The sequence below is a fragment of the Aedes aegypti genome, chromosome 2 (assembly GCF_002204515.2).
Source record: "Aedes aegypti strain LVP_AGWG chromosome 2, AaegL5.0 Primary Assembly, whole genome shotgun sequence".
In the NCBI taxonomy this organism is placed as follows: domain Eukaryota; kingdom Metazoa; phylum Arthropoda; class Insecta; order Diptera; family Culicidae; genus Aedes; species Aedes aegypti.
The window spans coordinates 170,587,779-170,603,203 of NC_035108.1; the positions used below are offsets into that span (position 1 = coordinate 170,587,779).

Sequence of the window (15,425 nt, forward strand, 5' to 3'; positions counted from 1 at the left end):
ACTTTTCATTTTTTTAGCACAACATATATATATATATATATATATATATATATATATATATATATATATATATATATATATATATATATATATATATATATATATATATATATATATATATATATATATATATATATATATATATATATATATATATATATATATATATATATATATATATATATATATATACCAGTTACAACTGAAACTTATTTGAAACATGGATCCAACTCAAAAGAGATCCATGCTTTTTGTTTATCGTAATGAGCAACTGAATTGAGAATGTGGTGGAGTAGCCATCATCATTGGCGTATAAAACAACAATTTTTTTCGTCATTTTTAACAAAATTTGCTGAAGCTTTGCGTGTTTCTGTTGAAACACAGCTTGGTAAATATGCTGCATAGCTGCCTTTTTAATGCACTGGGCAGCAAGTTAATTTGCTTCAAACTGACTTACGGAAATTGACTCGCAATAAGTCCATTTTTTAATGTATGAAATGATAAACAGAACAACATTATTTTGTTGTTCCAGACTATCACAGTGGCTCCACAAGCATTTGGAAAGGTTTGAGCCATGCAAATGAAGCCATCAAACTTAATCAAGAATATCTATGAATAAGTTTCTATCAGATTGTAAGCTTACTTTATTTTGAAAACCATTGCAAAGTGATGAAATTTTAATTGCAACATCAAACCTGCAAAAACTATCCACTGCACAAATGCACATTAATGTGGTCAATGTGCACATTGATTTTGATTTTCATTATATTACTAGAGTATAAAAATTCAACCCCCATCATCCACAGCAACATTGTACCCCACTTTGGCGCCCATAACGTTGACCACTCCACTTCAAACGGATGGGCCACCACCAGCAGGCAGGGTGAAAAACATCCCTGGAAGCCCGGAAGTGAGGCGAACCGGCGTCACGCTTTTTCGCACACAGGGATTGTCACAAGGCGAAAAACGAATGCGAAGTGCTCAAGGGTGCGCTTGAAGGTCATTCGCTGTGACAGATACAGTCAACTCTCCCTAACTCGATATTTTCCCTAATTCGAAAGAAAGTCCCATCAAAATATAGCAAACCATAATACCTCTTTAACTTAATGTTACTTAATTCGATGCAATCTGTCTTAGTTTTCTATGCAAGTTTACCTCTCTGACTCGATACTTTTATAAAATGTACAAAGATTTAACAAGTTCGAATATTTTCTAGAAGTTAAATGTATTAAAATATTACGAATGCATTATGTCAAAATAATGAATAAATTGGTCCCTTCAATTTCGAGTTAGGAAGAGTTGAATGTGCAATAAAAACGCACAGGCAGCAACTGATGACGTCAATAGACATCGTCGTGTTTGTTCGCCGAATCCTGTCCATACTCGAGTCCTCGCACAATTTTATTGGGAGCAAAATTAAAAGCTCTTCGGGCAAGTATTCCGGCGAATGGTAATTAGATTAAATCATAAATAAGAGGCAACCCCGAAATCAGGGCAATCTGAAATTCTGCGCTAAATTTGGAAGCTCCTAAGTGTCATCCAATGGATGGCATGGAAATAGGGTGAATGACTTTTACTGAATGCTATACCACGTGTTCGGGTGTCGTTTTTGCCAGCGTGTGATGATGATACTCTGACGTTGCTTTCATACACAACGAAAAGATAAATAAATTTATATCGACCAAGGTTATTTTTGGCTACGTATTTCTAACCCGAAAATATCCTCGTCCGGTGGGATTCGAATCCACGGCCCTCAGCTTGGTCTTGCTGAATAGCTACGCGTTTACCGCTACGGCTATCTGAGCCCTGGCTGGTTTATACGTTTGGAATATTTATTTGCGACAGAATTGATGTGCAGCTAAAACGACGTGATATTACATTTTTTTGGCCAGTGTATCACCCGGTGAATCTACGTCAGAAGCTGCACCTTTGACTTTACCGCTCCTGGGACCAGTTCCCGAGATTTCCAACTTGTAGAGGTACCATAAAAGTGCACGTCACAGCTCTCACATTGTATGATACGACCAACAATGGCAACAACACGCACAACATTAACGAAATTCGCTTCGGCACGTGGCTTTCCGGGAGAAAGAAGCATAAATTGATTTATGATAACAAACGGAGAACGGCAGATTGGTCGGAATTTGAAATTAGGGCTGCGTTTAATCGGGGTGTTAGTAAACGATTATTTTTTGAATCAGTACATCAAGTAGGCTAAATTTAGCTTAGGCTAATCTAGGAACTCGGATAAGTTCGGAAAATGGAACTTTACGTAACCATCTGTTTTACAGTCAACCCTCTACGAGTCGATGTTTATAGCCCTTTCGTAATGAGACCATCAACTCATGTAAATATTTTGTTATGCGACAAAAATGTTTTGAAAATTATATATTAGGTTTCCAGCATGGTTACATGAGTCGATATAGAGTAATGGAACGACCTCTCTTGTTTATGAGGGTTCATTCTAAGATCACATTACATGATCTTTCGTTAGATGGCACAGTTGAACAGTGTCAACTAGATTGAAACTAATTTCAATAAATTAAAACCACAGCATAACAGTGAAAATTAATGTTCAGATAGAGTGGAGTAGATAACAAGTACTGATCAGTGTCGTGTGAAAAATAATAGATAGCTGGCAGCACCATTCGCGTAAGTGTAAGTTTGCCGCAATACGATCTGAAACCACTGTGAGATGGCATACTCGAATGACGGCAGCTGATTCCATACAGGGTGTGTGTTGAAAAATTCCCGGATATATAAAAACTAACTCATTATGTGAAATCAGCTTCAAGATTGAAAATTTAAATGTTCAGCATAATATTTACATTAAATATTTATGCTAAACTAACGTTACGAAAAGTTCAAACACTCAAGAAGTATACTTTTTAGTATCATCAAAGGGATATAGGAATATCCCTTTGATGATACTAAAAAGTATACTTCTTGACAACACTGCTGAATTTGATTGTTTGGTATACACTATAAGATTGTAAATTTACATGATTAACTAATCCGTCCAGGGTGTCTAGTTCAACAACTTACTTTATTTTTGGTATTTTTGATTTGAATCTTCATCAGGGAATTTATTAGTTATTAAGAGATATAACAGATAATGAAAATTATAAACATTCATAGGAAAAGGGAGAGACTGAACACTTTACATTTAAACAGTATCCACTTACAAAGAATTATTCGTCACCGTCCAAAAATTTTAGCCTTTTCTGTTGTCTATGCATGTTGGAAAGTCCTACAAAAATATTAATTTAAGTTTGTTTTTGTGTGGGTTGTGTCTAAAAAAACTTACGGTACACAGTAGTCCACATTCAAAAAATCAAGGCAGAAGTTCCACATTCTCAATATTTTACTTTTTTTAGCCATTAATAGTGTTTTTTGGGGCCCAGATAGCCGTAGCGGTAAACGCGCAGCTATTCAGCAAGACGAAGCTGAGGGTCGTGGGGCGTAACTCAAATTTCGTCAATTTTTTCCTTCGAAACTCCTCGCAGAGGTTAAAAATAACTTAACCATCTAATACCCAAATTTTTATTTTTGATCTAAATATCATTTTTCGCTATCTAAATCGATCTGAGCACGTTTAAAGCAATGATTTAAATTGCAATTTTTTTAAATTGGTTTTCGATTTTTCTAATTTTTATTTTTGAACACCCCAATTCTTTTTTAGTTTTTTTTAAAGCCTCTTAGCTCTACCTATTTTTGATAATAATAAAAAGTTTAAGTTTTACAGAACTTTTAAAAATATGTTTGTTTAAATATTTTCTGGAACATATTTTATTTTCCGTGTAACTAACAGAAATACAGTTTTGCAGCAAAACTAATACAAACAGGCTCTACTTCTGTGATAGGTTGATAGTGGAAAAATATAAAATGTTCGAATTTTCAAATTACACCTCAAATGATAATCAAGCATTTGTATGCTATGCAAAATTCAATTTCTCAAACATTTTTTAAAATACAAAATTATTTCAAAAGACACGAAAACATTTCCTGATATGCATGTAATAGTAACACAAAAATAAAATAATTTTGATTTTTTAACTATGATTTAAAACATTTAAAACATAATATGACGATTTTCGCATTTTGTATGGGCCATACTGTAACTTCAGTTGCACAATGACTTTGCATAATTCAATACAGGAAGCTTAAGAAATTCTTGGACGAATATTTGTTGAAATTCTTAACTGAACCCCAGGGAATCATTCTTGAGTTTTTAAGACAATCTCGATTATTGGAATAACATCATAAGAAATTCATGAAGTATGCTTCGGGGAAATTAATTGACAAATTTTGTATTTTGACAAATTTTTTGGAGTTTTTTTAGTAAAGTCCCTGCAAAAAATCATTGAACTTTGCTAATATGAGTTATTTCTGGGTAAATTTAAAAAAAAGCAGTAAAATTTAAGAAAAAATAATCCTTGTGAAATTTTTTCTTCTTGAGGAAATCCAAAGGAAAAAAATAAAGTGAAATCCTGGCGAAATAGCTGGCTCTTTGCAGAAATTCAGAAAATAAATATTTGGAAGAAATTGTTTGAGTTCTTTAAAGTAATTCGAGGGAGAGTTTGAGTATTATTATAGGGTGTCAATGCTAGTAATAGACCCCTTAGGACCCTCCCGGGGTCCATAATAGGATTGTTTACAAATTTGACGTTGCGTATTATGGACCCTCCATTTGATTCCCATGTAATCCGGCTCGCTGCCGACGTGCCTATTATGGACCCACCTGAAAATCCGTATTATGGACCCTCTTGTGTGGTTTCATTTACAAAACTGTTCAAATATCTGTATTTATGCGCCTCAAACCAAATATTTTGCCTGAAACTGCTGACTAACAATGCAATCGAAGTTCCCCCGGTGGATTTTCATAGGAATAAGGTTGCTTTGAGTGTTAATTTTATGTTTTCCTGTAGGGGGTCCATAATACACAAAGGGTCCATAACCGGCATCGACTCCCTACGTTGTTAATATGGATTCTTTAGAAGAGTATCAAAAGATTTGCTTCGAAATTCTCAAAGACATTCCTCTATCTATCTTCTTATCTATATAAATAAAAATGGAATGGTGTTTGCATGTCACGAATTTGATTGAGAACGGGTTAACGAATTACCATAATTGTTTCACTGTAGCATTCGTCCTGGACTCCAACGTGTTTGTGCGTAGAAATAATCTGGGAAAGACTTCGGAACAGCCCCAAGAACATCTTAGCCTATTTTCCGAATGCCTAATTTGATCAGATGTGTCTAATAGTGCCTCACGGTCGTATAGATTGATGCATTGTTTCATAAAAAAATGCACCTGCCGTCGAATTATAGAGTTACACATTTTATTGAATTGAAGATTTTTGTAGGGGAAGTGGTGGTAAAATGAACACCGTGCCTTTTACCGAGTAAAAACCAATTTCAATGATTTTTTATCACGCATGGACAATTTAGAGCAAAAATCGGAGTGTTCGGATTAATACGGAGATCAATTGAAGTGAAAATATCAACAAAAACTAAGATTTTATAAAACCACGTTTGAAAATTAGAACTGACGTAACTTTTAGCTCGGAGGTCTTAAGGTTTTCCAGTGAGGTGAATATCGTTATAATATGATGTCAAATTTGATACTTCTAGATTTCTTTTTGAATGGGTTACAATCCTTAATGGGTATATTTTCGGATATGTAATGCAAATTAAAAAAAAAATATTTGTTTTGCTCACGTTTTTTGCATGATGTTCATTTTACCACCAACAGCTGTTCATTTTACCCACATAGTGCAGGTAATATGAACATTTGCATCGTTTTTTGCTAGCGATAAGAATATGTGAAAATTTAGCTATTCGTGTCGCTGCTATAGATAACGTCCCTATTATGTGTTGGAATAAAAACTGCTATTTTTATGAATGAAACCCGCCAAAAGTATGATGTACCCGATCAATAGCACAAACTCACCCAACGAAACATCACCGATCTGGCACGCTCTACTTGAGGTGTATACCTAAAGTGCTTGTATGTACCGCTCGCTACCAAACGGTCGCAGCATTTTTACAACCTACTTGAGACATTTGCCATGCCATAAAGAATCTGGTTTGAGAGCCAACATGTCTATCTTTGGTGCATCGTGTGTCTCCCCCCCCGTTTGGATCTCATTCATATGAATGGGCGAGGAAAATGTGCGAGCCCTGAATGGCAGTAGTGTACGACGCTAGTATCTACACCCTCAGCCAGCAGATTGGCACTGCTGCAACGCACAGTGGTGTATATTAAAAAAAATCTGGGAAAATTACGCTTTCTAGATACTGTCAAACCTCCATTAGTCGATGTTCCATGACTCGATATCGATTTATGGAACCACACTAAAAACAAATTTCATGGTTACTATGATAGTCCCTTGAAACAACTTTCCATAGGATTCCTGTTCATTGACTCAATATTTCTATGAGTCGATGGATCCTTCTAAATCGAATGGTGGAGGGTTGACTGTATTTTACATGGGATACGTACTGAAAATCCACAAGCAGCCAGGCTGATTGATTTGATTTGACTTTATTAACGAGATTTTTAGCCCTGGGCTAGTTCATCTCGGGACCAACGGCTTTACTTCCCTTCCGAAGGAAGTCGTCACTATTACTTTTTACGTCATAAGTGACTATGTCGGGGATGGGATTCGATCCCAGGTCCTCGGCGTGAGAGGCGAGTGTTCTAACCACTACACCAGGTCCGTCCCCTCAGCCAGGCTGCTGTCAAACAAAAATGTTCATGAAAATGATCCGAGTATGCCTAGGGATGATTGGTCTTGATTTCGTCACGCTAAAAACTGTTGTTCAATTTATATAACACAAAGACTGCCATCTGCCAAAATATATGTAATTGGTCCAAATTATGCAGAAATCTTTTGCGACATTATCCAAATATATTTTAAATTACCATACAGCCAGAAACTTTCTGATTCAGTATGTTTATTGGATTTATCGCCTGCTTTGAAATCATTATGCTTTGTGTGAAGCATTTTAAGAGTGTACTTATAATGTGGTTTCCTGTGAGACGAGCAAACAAACATCGGTTAGCACTCGTGGAAAAGTTTTTGTTCAATTTGAACGACCTAAACATTCGACTTCGCACCCCTCTGGTTTTAATCATGGCAAGTGAGGGGTGTAAGCGCAAAAATGAGTAAGAGACAATTTGGTCGGTAAGGTATACTAAAAATGTCTGCTGTTTTCAAGCTTTCCATTATTTTTTATAGGTATTTTTTCCGCCCAACAGAAAATACAACATAATTTATGGAAGATTGGCTTGATTTTTTGGCTCTCATAAAAAAATGTATGGAATGAAAAGTTGTTGAAAAAACTTCAAATTTGATTTGAAACTAGGGTTTTGTCACTTACACCCCCTTGCTTCTAACTCCCTTAAGTGTTATGAAAAATGTTTTACAAAATTGCTATTTATCATACATTTTGAGGCTCTCAACGTTTTCAAAAAATGAAGATTTAGGCAGGCTTAGGCAAGAGGATTCCTCTCCGATCGATTTCTTGGACTTCAAAACATTTTAGCCAAATATCTCTGTGGGGAGCGGAGGGAACAAATTGTACGATATGAAGAAGTTTGTCCTTCTATTATTTTGCATGATAGTTGTTAATTTAAACGGGTTAAATTTGCATCCAAGTATGCTGAATCAAAGTAATATAGTTTCAAATTGAAACTTAAGGATTTTTGGACATGTGCACCTATTTAAGGACGAAGCAAGAAGAAAAACAAATTTCGTTTGAAATTTTCATATTTATTCTTAACTATCTGAATAATCAATGAATGTTTGCCCATGTTTTTCAATAAAATTTCAAAATTAGAGTTTTACCAGTTTTCTAGAAAACTGGACCACTGTGACTCAGTGTATTTCCACTGAATGAGCTTGTACACCGCACAACAAAATGCAGCTTCGTCGTGTCAAGATTCCTCGTTATTTTCATCCCCCGTTTTAGAGCGCGTTGTTGACCAAATTGGTAAAAACAACTTTCCATAAAAGAAACGTGTCATTCCACAACACACCCCCGTGCTTCCTCTCTCAGACTGAGGTGGTCTTGTGTGCTTATTATTGGTCGTTGGAAACTGATTTATTTTAAATTTTCTCGCCTCGGCACACATCGAACCCGGCCAGGATGAATAAAGCCATATAGCGAGAGCAGGGCTGGGAGTGACTAAGTGGCTTCAATTTCAGGTACATTAGAGGCCTCATGCCTGAAAAAGAGTTCAAAAAGAGACCAACCAGGGACCAAACAGAGATCAAATAGAAACCAAGAAAACTAAAAGAAACCTAAAGGAATCATGATGTGAAAGTTTTCATAAAGACTTATGAGGAATCCGAGCAGACATCCTAATAAGGATTTTCATTAGTTTTTTTTAATTCCTTGTATTATGATGATAAGTATTACTATATATGTATTTTTCAGAAAATTCATCAAAAAAAAAATCAGGTATTTTTCTAACATTATTCCGAAGATTTATTCAGGATTTCAATCACTCATTCTTTAACAGAACTCCTTCAAAAATATTCGGCAAATTCAACCTGGTATTTTTTTTTAAGATAACCCAAGCAAATACTTAAGATTTTCATCACGAACTCCTTCATTTTTTCCTAAGAGTATCGTAAGTCCTCCATAAGTTCATCCGGTGATTCTTGCATCCATTTATCTAGGATTTCCTCCAAAATGGTGGTATAAGACATCTCTAAGTATTTACTCAATAACTTCTCCAGAGAAAACAGATTATTATTGATTATTAACTGACGAAGTTTGAAGCATAAGCATAAGCATAAGCATAGATGACCGTACAATTCGTAGTTGCTACTCCGTGATTGACCAGAACAATCGAAGTTGCACAGGGAATTAATGAATGGGGCTTGGGATTAGCTTACCATTCTTCAATGTGCACAAATCGAGAGCTCAAATTTAAAAGTCAATAACGGCGCCGGCCACGTCCTTACGGTCATCGGGGAATGGAAGGAATGTTAGTGTGACTACCGTTGTTACTAGAGACCGAGATCACCTCTGCATCTCCACGGTTGTCATGGAGAGGATATTGGGTTAGTGTGATAAGGTAAAGATCTGGGAGTCACCAATGTTTGGTGATGCGAGCCATGATATAATCACTCCTAACCGGATTCGCGAAATAATTCGATAATCGCATTAAACGCCGAACAAGTGTTCGTCACTCGCCCACGCAAGAGCAAGCGACGCGATCAATAGATCAAACACTACTAGCGATCCGCGGCGCTTTTTCATTTCTCTGAGCGAACGACGTGCGACAAGTTTGATCCTGCCCCCATCGCCCGCCCCCGCAGGAGCAAGCGTCAAGGTCGAAGGATCAAACACTACTTACGAACCGATCACTTTTTCACCGCTTCACTACCGACGCGCGACATATTTGATCCTGCCCTCATCACCCGTTCCCGCAGGAGCCAGCGTCAAGGTGGAAGGATCAAACACTACTAACGAACCGATCACTTTTTCACCGCTTCACTACCGACGCGCGACATGTTTGATCCTGCCCTCATCACCCGCCCCAGCAGGAGCAAGTGTCAAGGTCGAAGGATCAAACACTACTCTATTCAAAAGATGTTTTTATTAATGACGAAAACTGAAAATTACATGTATATATTTTAAATTATATGAAACAGGAATAATGCCGACACTTGTAGTGACGAACTATACATAGTTTGTTTGAAAATTACATATGAGTATTACTGTGCATTTTGTCTCGATATGGTACAAGTTTTAAAAAATACGTCAACATTCACAATGTCGAACAATTCAAAAGATAATTTTTAATAACGTATAAAAGAGACAAATATATGTATATTGAAATTGTATAAGAAAAAAACATAATGCCGACAATTATAGTGACGAACCATACAAAGTTTGTTTTAAAATTACTTACGCTTTCAAGAAAATATGTGTTATCACAAGAATGAAACGAACTCACCAGTTGGTAATCCATCCTCGACTGAACACAAAACTGATTCTGACAGCAAAACTTCTTGGCGTCCCGAAAACAAACCGTCTTGCTTGTGCCTTCCAAATACCTACCCAGCAAGACGCTCCAAAACAGAAAAAAAAATCTTAGGAGCCGAAAACACGCGCGAAACCGTGAGCCAAATCTATCGGACGACGCAAAACCGAACTGTCCTGCTTGGGCTTCACGAAGCACTCTATTAACTGACGAAGTTTGAAAAGGAATAACTGGAAATTACAATATGAATCCATGGTTTTTTTTATTTCCATTAGAAGTTACTCAAGACATGTTTTGAAGAACTACAGGAATAATTCCGGGATAAAATGCCAAAATAATACCTAGAGGGCTCATCAGAAAATCCTGCTCGAATGTCTGGTAAAATTCCAATTCGTTTTTTTTTTAATAATCGCTGGAGGAATTTATTTATTTACGAACATAATTTATGTGACCGAAAAAAGCGGAACTCCAAGAGGATTTTTTAAGGTTTCCCAGAAAACATCCCTGAACGAATGTCTTCAAAACCTCTGGAACAAACCATAGTGAGTTTTTTGAAAAAAAAAAATGCTGTAGGATGTTCTGCTAGAGTAACAACTGAAGAAATTGGTTGGAGAGTTATTCGAAAAAAATACAATCTTGAAGGAATCGCTAGATGATTTTTTAGGAATATGAGTCCCTGAAAAACTTTGGAGATATTACGCGGGGAATTCTTGCATATTTTCCATGAGTAATCTGGGAAGAAATTTAAAAAAGTCACATTAGGATTTCTGAAAATTTTCTCTAGAATGTTGCTCCATTATTCACAGCAAGCAGAAATGAGAAAAAGTTATCATTTTAGTAAATTAAGAGACTTCAGTGGCCATCTATTATGAATAAAGATGTTTTAGAGACTTGTATTAAAATTGTGACCAATTCTTTAAAGAAAACCATCCCTGTGAGTATAGACAACCACACAAACGAATCCACGCTAAAAAAAATGCGAGGTTGATTACCATAAAACTTGTGCAACCATAGTTTGGTTTATATGGAAACTTGAACTATTGCAACTACAAAGTACGCTACCATACAGGAGGAAAAAAGAAGCGTGGGGAAGTGCATCTGTCTGATGCTCCTCCCGATTGTGGAACCCATGGAACGAGCAATTTCTCTGTATATGCAAGCCAAACTAATGCGCCTTGGTCCACACGTATTTCCTGGCAAAGCACTTGGGGATTCATTGAATAAGTCAGAATGGGCAGGTGAATGAATGAAAACTAGTTTTCTTCGCGATCTTGGGCTGGAAATTGATTTGTTAAACAAAGGGACAAGTGCCTTTCGTTTCGAATAATGTTACGGAGTGTGATTGTAATATCATACTTAATTATAAACAAAATTTAGAAATTCCATGGTATCATTAAACATGAAAAGAAAAACATACGCAGTTCCTCTCCATCCAAAATCGATGTGTGCGATCCACATCGATTAAATGCGTAAACACAGCGATTCAAATTTATTCCTCAAATTCCAAAAATTCGAAGGTTACCCACACAAATCCTGCTTCGATCCGGTTGCGTTTAGCGTATAGTATGAACCGCGACCGCCCGATAAATTCAACACTTCCTTCATTTTTATTCACATCCGCCGCTGAGTTGTGTCTCTATTAGCAACTTCCGGCCCGGTCTTGACGTTTTATTTGTCCGTCGAATGCACCACACACCAGCGCTGCCGAGTAGGGGCAGTGGGGATAAAATGAACACCGTAAGTAAGATTTGCTGCGCAAAAAGTGAGATTTACTTTTAAGTATTTCTTGCTTAACAGACAAGTTGTCTAGATGTACCTGATTAATTGTATAAATTATCGATGTTATTAATATATTTGATTATTGAAATGTTGTCTGAAGTGTGTAATTTTTCGATTGTGACCTTTACTCATTTAGTTTTCTTTGAAAATGATACGCTAAAAAACTTCATTCAAGACAAGAAAAAGTTTTTGTTAATTTTTTTTCTTTGTTATGTATGGACGGTTGGTAGTAAACATAATTACCTATCTTGAGATAAAATTACAATGAAATAAAAAATGGCGTTTTTTTTAAATCGACTTTCAATTTTGAAAATCAATTTTCAATGAAGGACACAAATTAGATTTTTTCAGTTTTTTTTTTTATTCAAAAATTTAGACAATTATCTACAAGTCATCAATACAACACTTTTTTGTAGCAGTTTCCATTTTTATTACATTATTTTGTAAAAAATGGGTGACAAGTTTAACCCGTTTTAAATGATTGTCTAGAGAAATTTTGGAAAAACTAAGTATGCAAAGTGGCTTATTTTTTATAGGGCTACACATCCATAAAATTTCATTTAAATCTGAGAGGCTTCTGCCTGACAGGAAAAATAATATGACAAATCAATATTCAAGTGGCCAAATCCATAGTTGCCCACTTCACTCCCACCTCTCCTAGAGATCCCATCATCACCATGCTGGGATGTGTGTGTCATCATATTGTACTACTGCATAATTCCTGCCGTTCAGATGTGTCCGCGCCCATCTCGGATTCGGTGGTTTTATTTGCTCTGGCTGTCACTTGCAAGCGGAACACTTTACCATCCGTCAATATGTTAATTGTGCGGGATCAGTTGCATATTGAGTTTAATCTGAATTTCGACGGAAAGGTTCATCTTAGCAGGCTTCTTTGAAATGGAAATGTTTTATATGGAACACAATTTAGCGTGTAGCCATCAATGGTTGCACTTGCTGTATCAGGCATCTGCTGCTATCACATGTCTCGAGATGCTTTCCAGAGCTTAAAGTACAGTGAGCTTTAGTTTATACAAAAAAGGAAATTTCTTAGAAAGCATGCAAACAAATTTCATAGAGGTGTCTTTAGTGGAATTCCTAGAGAAATACATGGGTAAACCTTTAGAAATTCAGAAAATGTTCTAAAAGGATCTTTGTGCAATTTACTGTACAGATTCATGAGGTAGTTACCTTGTCTATTGTAAAAAAACTGAATGAATTCTTAGAAGAGTCGTTAAATAATGTTCTAACTAAACACTAGACCTGATGTGATATTTTGAAAACAATTACCGCTAATCAAGAAAATAGTAACAAATGCTTTTTATTAGCATAGCATAGCATAGCATAGACTGACTGTACATGTCAATGGTTGCTACTCCGTGATTGATCGGAACTGGTAAGAATTGCACTACGATCCAAATGAATAAGGGATGGGAGTTTCCGCTTATCCTCGAAGTACAATTTTAGCAGATCTAATATTATTGATCAATGACGGCGCCAGCCAAGTCCTTACAGTCAGTGGAGATGGGGAAGGAATGTTAGGGTGTAATGATTGTTGCTTCTAGAGACCGAGAATACCTCTGCTTCTCCACAATCACCACGGGAAGGGTGTTTATTAGTGAGGCAGGAAAAGATCTGGGAGTCATCGATTAGTGATGCGATCCATGGATAAAGAGGGAAAATACAACTTAAACTTAAAGCTAGTTTAGCATTTTGTCTAGGGAAGTTTTCGGTAGAAGATTTAAAATATACGTCAACATCCATTATGTCGAACCATTCAAAAGATGTTTTAGTAATGGCAAAAAGAAAAATATTTATGTATATACTTTAAATAATATGAAACATGAAAGATGCCCACACTTGTAGTGACGAACCAAACATAGTTTGTTTGAAAATTACAGAAGAGTAACGCTGTACAATTTTGTCTCGAGATGAAAAGTTTCTGATAGGAGTTTTAAAATATACGTCAACATCCATAATGTCGAACCATTCATAAGATGTTTTTGGTAATGTTAAAGAGAGAAAATATATGTATATTGAAATTATATAAAACAGGCATAATGCCGACACTTGTAGTGACGAACCATACCAAGTTTTTTTGAATATTACATAAAATTAACGTCATGAAAATATGTGTCATTATAAGCATGAAACGAGCTCACCAGTTGGTAATCCATCCTCGACTTAACACGGATATCTTTTCGCACTCACACAATGCGAACCGTAAAACTTCTCGGCATCCCGAAAACGAACCGTCTTGCTTGGGCTCTCCGAAGCACTGCCCAGCAAAACTCGCAAAACGAAAAATAATCTCCCGGCGCACAGTGCGTTGCTCCATTGACAAAAATCAAATTTCAAGTTATTTTATTCGGCGATAATTAGTATCCACAAGTGTTTATAGATAGCATCCGCTATTCACTCAAGTATTTATAAGCTATACAAAGCAATAAAACTACTACAACAAGCGTCGAAAATGACAGTTGTCGGAGTAGCAAAATAACTAAATTTTGTCGCATGTTTTCAGCATACCTTTCAACTAGTACGGAGAATGTTGAAACCAATATATTTAAACAAAATCTAGAAGAGAACATGGGTGAAGGTTGGTAAAGTACATTTGATGGGATAAGCACACCAATTTTTACGTTTTATATGAGAAATCGGCATGATGAGTTGGCTATTGAAATCAAACTTATGAAATACTAACGTGTAACTTTGATTATCGATTCAAAAAAAGTTCCGCCGAGTTCCACACTAAATCACTCACAGACATGTTTCTTAAAGTGTCCTCCAAGAGGTCTTAAAGATACAGCTGCAACTCTTTGGAACTCTTCGAGATTTTTATTATTTTCAGGTATACTTCTTATCCAGCACAAGTAAGAAAATTAGTTGTTTGTGATAAAAAAAATCCGAAAATCTTGCAACGTTATGAGATCTTGACTCAACCAGACATTACACCAGAGCAGGTATATGCCTAGAATAATATTTTTAAGTGTAATTTCTTAGATTTTATTCAAAATCTTCAAAATCAAATTTGAAAAAATATCAATATTTTTGCATAAAGGCGTATAAGTCAATTTTGCAGCTACGAGTGAGAAGAGACGTATTTGCAAATTACTTCTTATATAATTATGAGCAATAACGGTACAAATTGCAAGGTTTTTCTTTGAAAATAATGAATTTGGCGCTTGGAATAGTTTTGCGATTATGTGTATATTATATGTAATTTATGCAAATTGTAGCTCTTTTGACCAGAAACAACTTTCTCTTTCATATCTAGGTGCTCAAATGACTTAATCTTCTAGTTTTGATTTTTGTCCCGCATCTCCATATTTTCAACGCACTGTGCGGCGTTTCGAAAACGAACCGTCTTGCTTGGGCTCTCCGAAGCACTGATTAACACTGTCTCAGTATAAAGTATAAAAAGACTTTACTCCAAGAATTCCACTAATATTTCTTCAGGGATTCCACCAGAGACACCTCCAGAAATTCGACCAGCATTCCTTCAGGAATTCCACCTGAAGTACCTTCAGCAATTCCTCCAGGAATTTCACCAGGGATTCCTCCAGAATTTTTTTCAGGGATTCCACCAGAAATTCTCCTAGGGATTCCACCTGGAATTTTCAGCAGGGATTCCTCCAGGAATTTCA

The 15,425-nt window shown here is 36.1% G+C and overlaps 1 protein-coding gene across 1 annotated transcript in view; it reads right to left on the bottom strand.

The window, feature by feature from the left end:
• The window catches only part of LOC5571886 (eukaryotic translation initiation factor 5B), a 314,657-nt gene that overhangs the window by 165,795 nt on the left and 133,437 nt on the right, over positions 1–15,425 (bottom strand). The gene's annotated exons all lie outside the window — the stretch shown is intronic.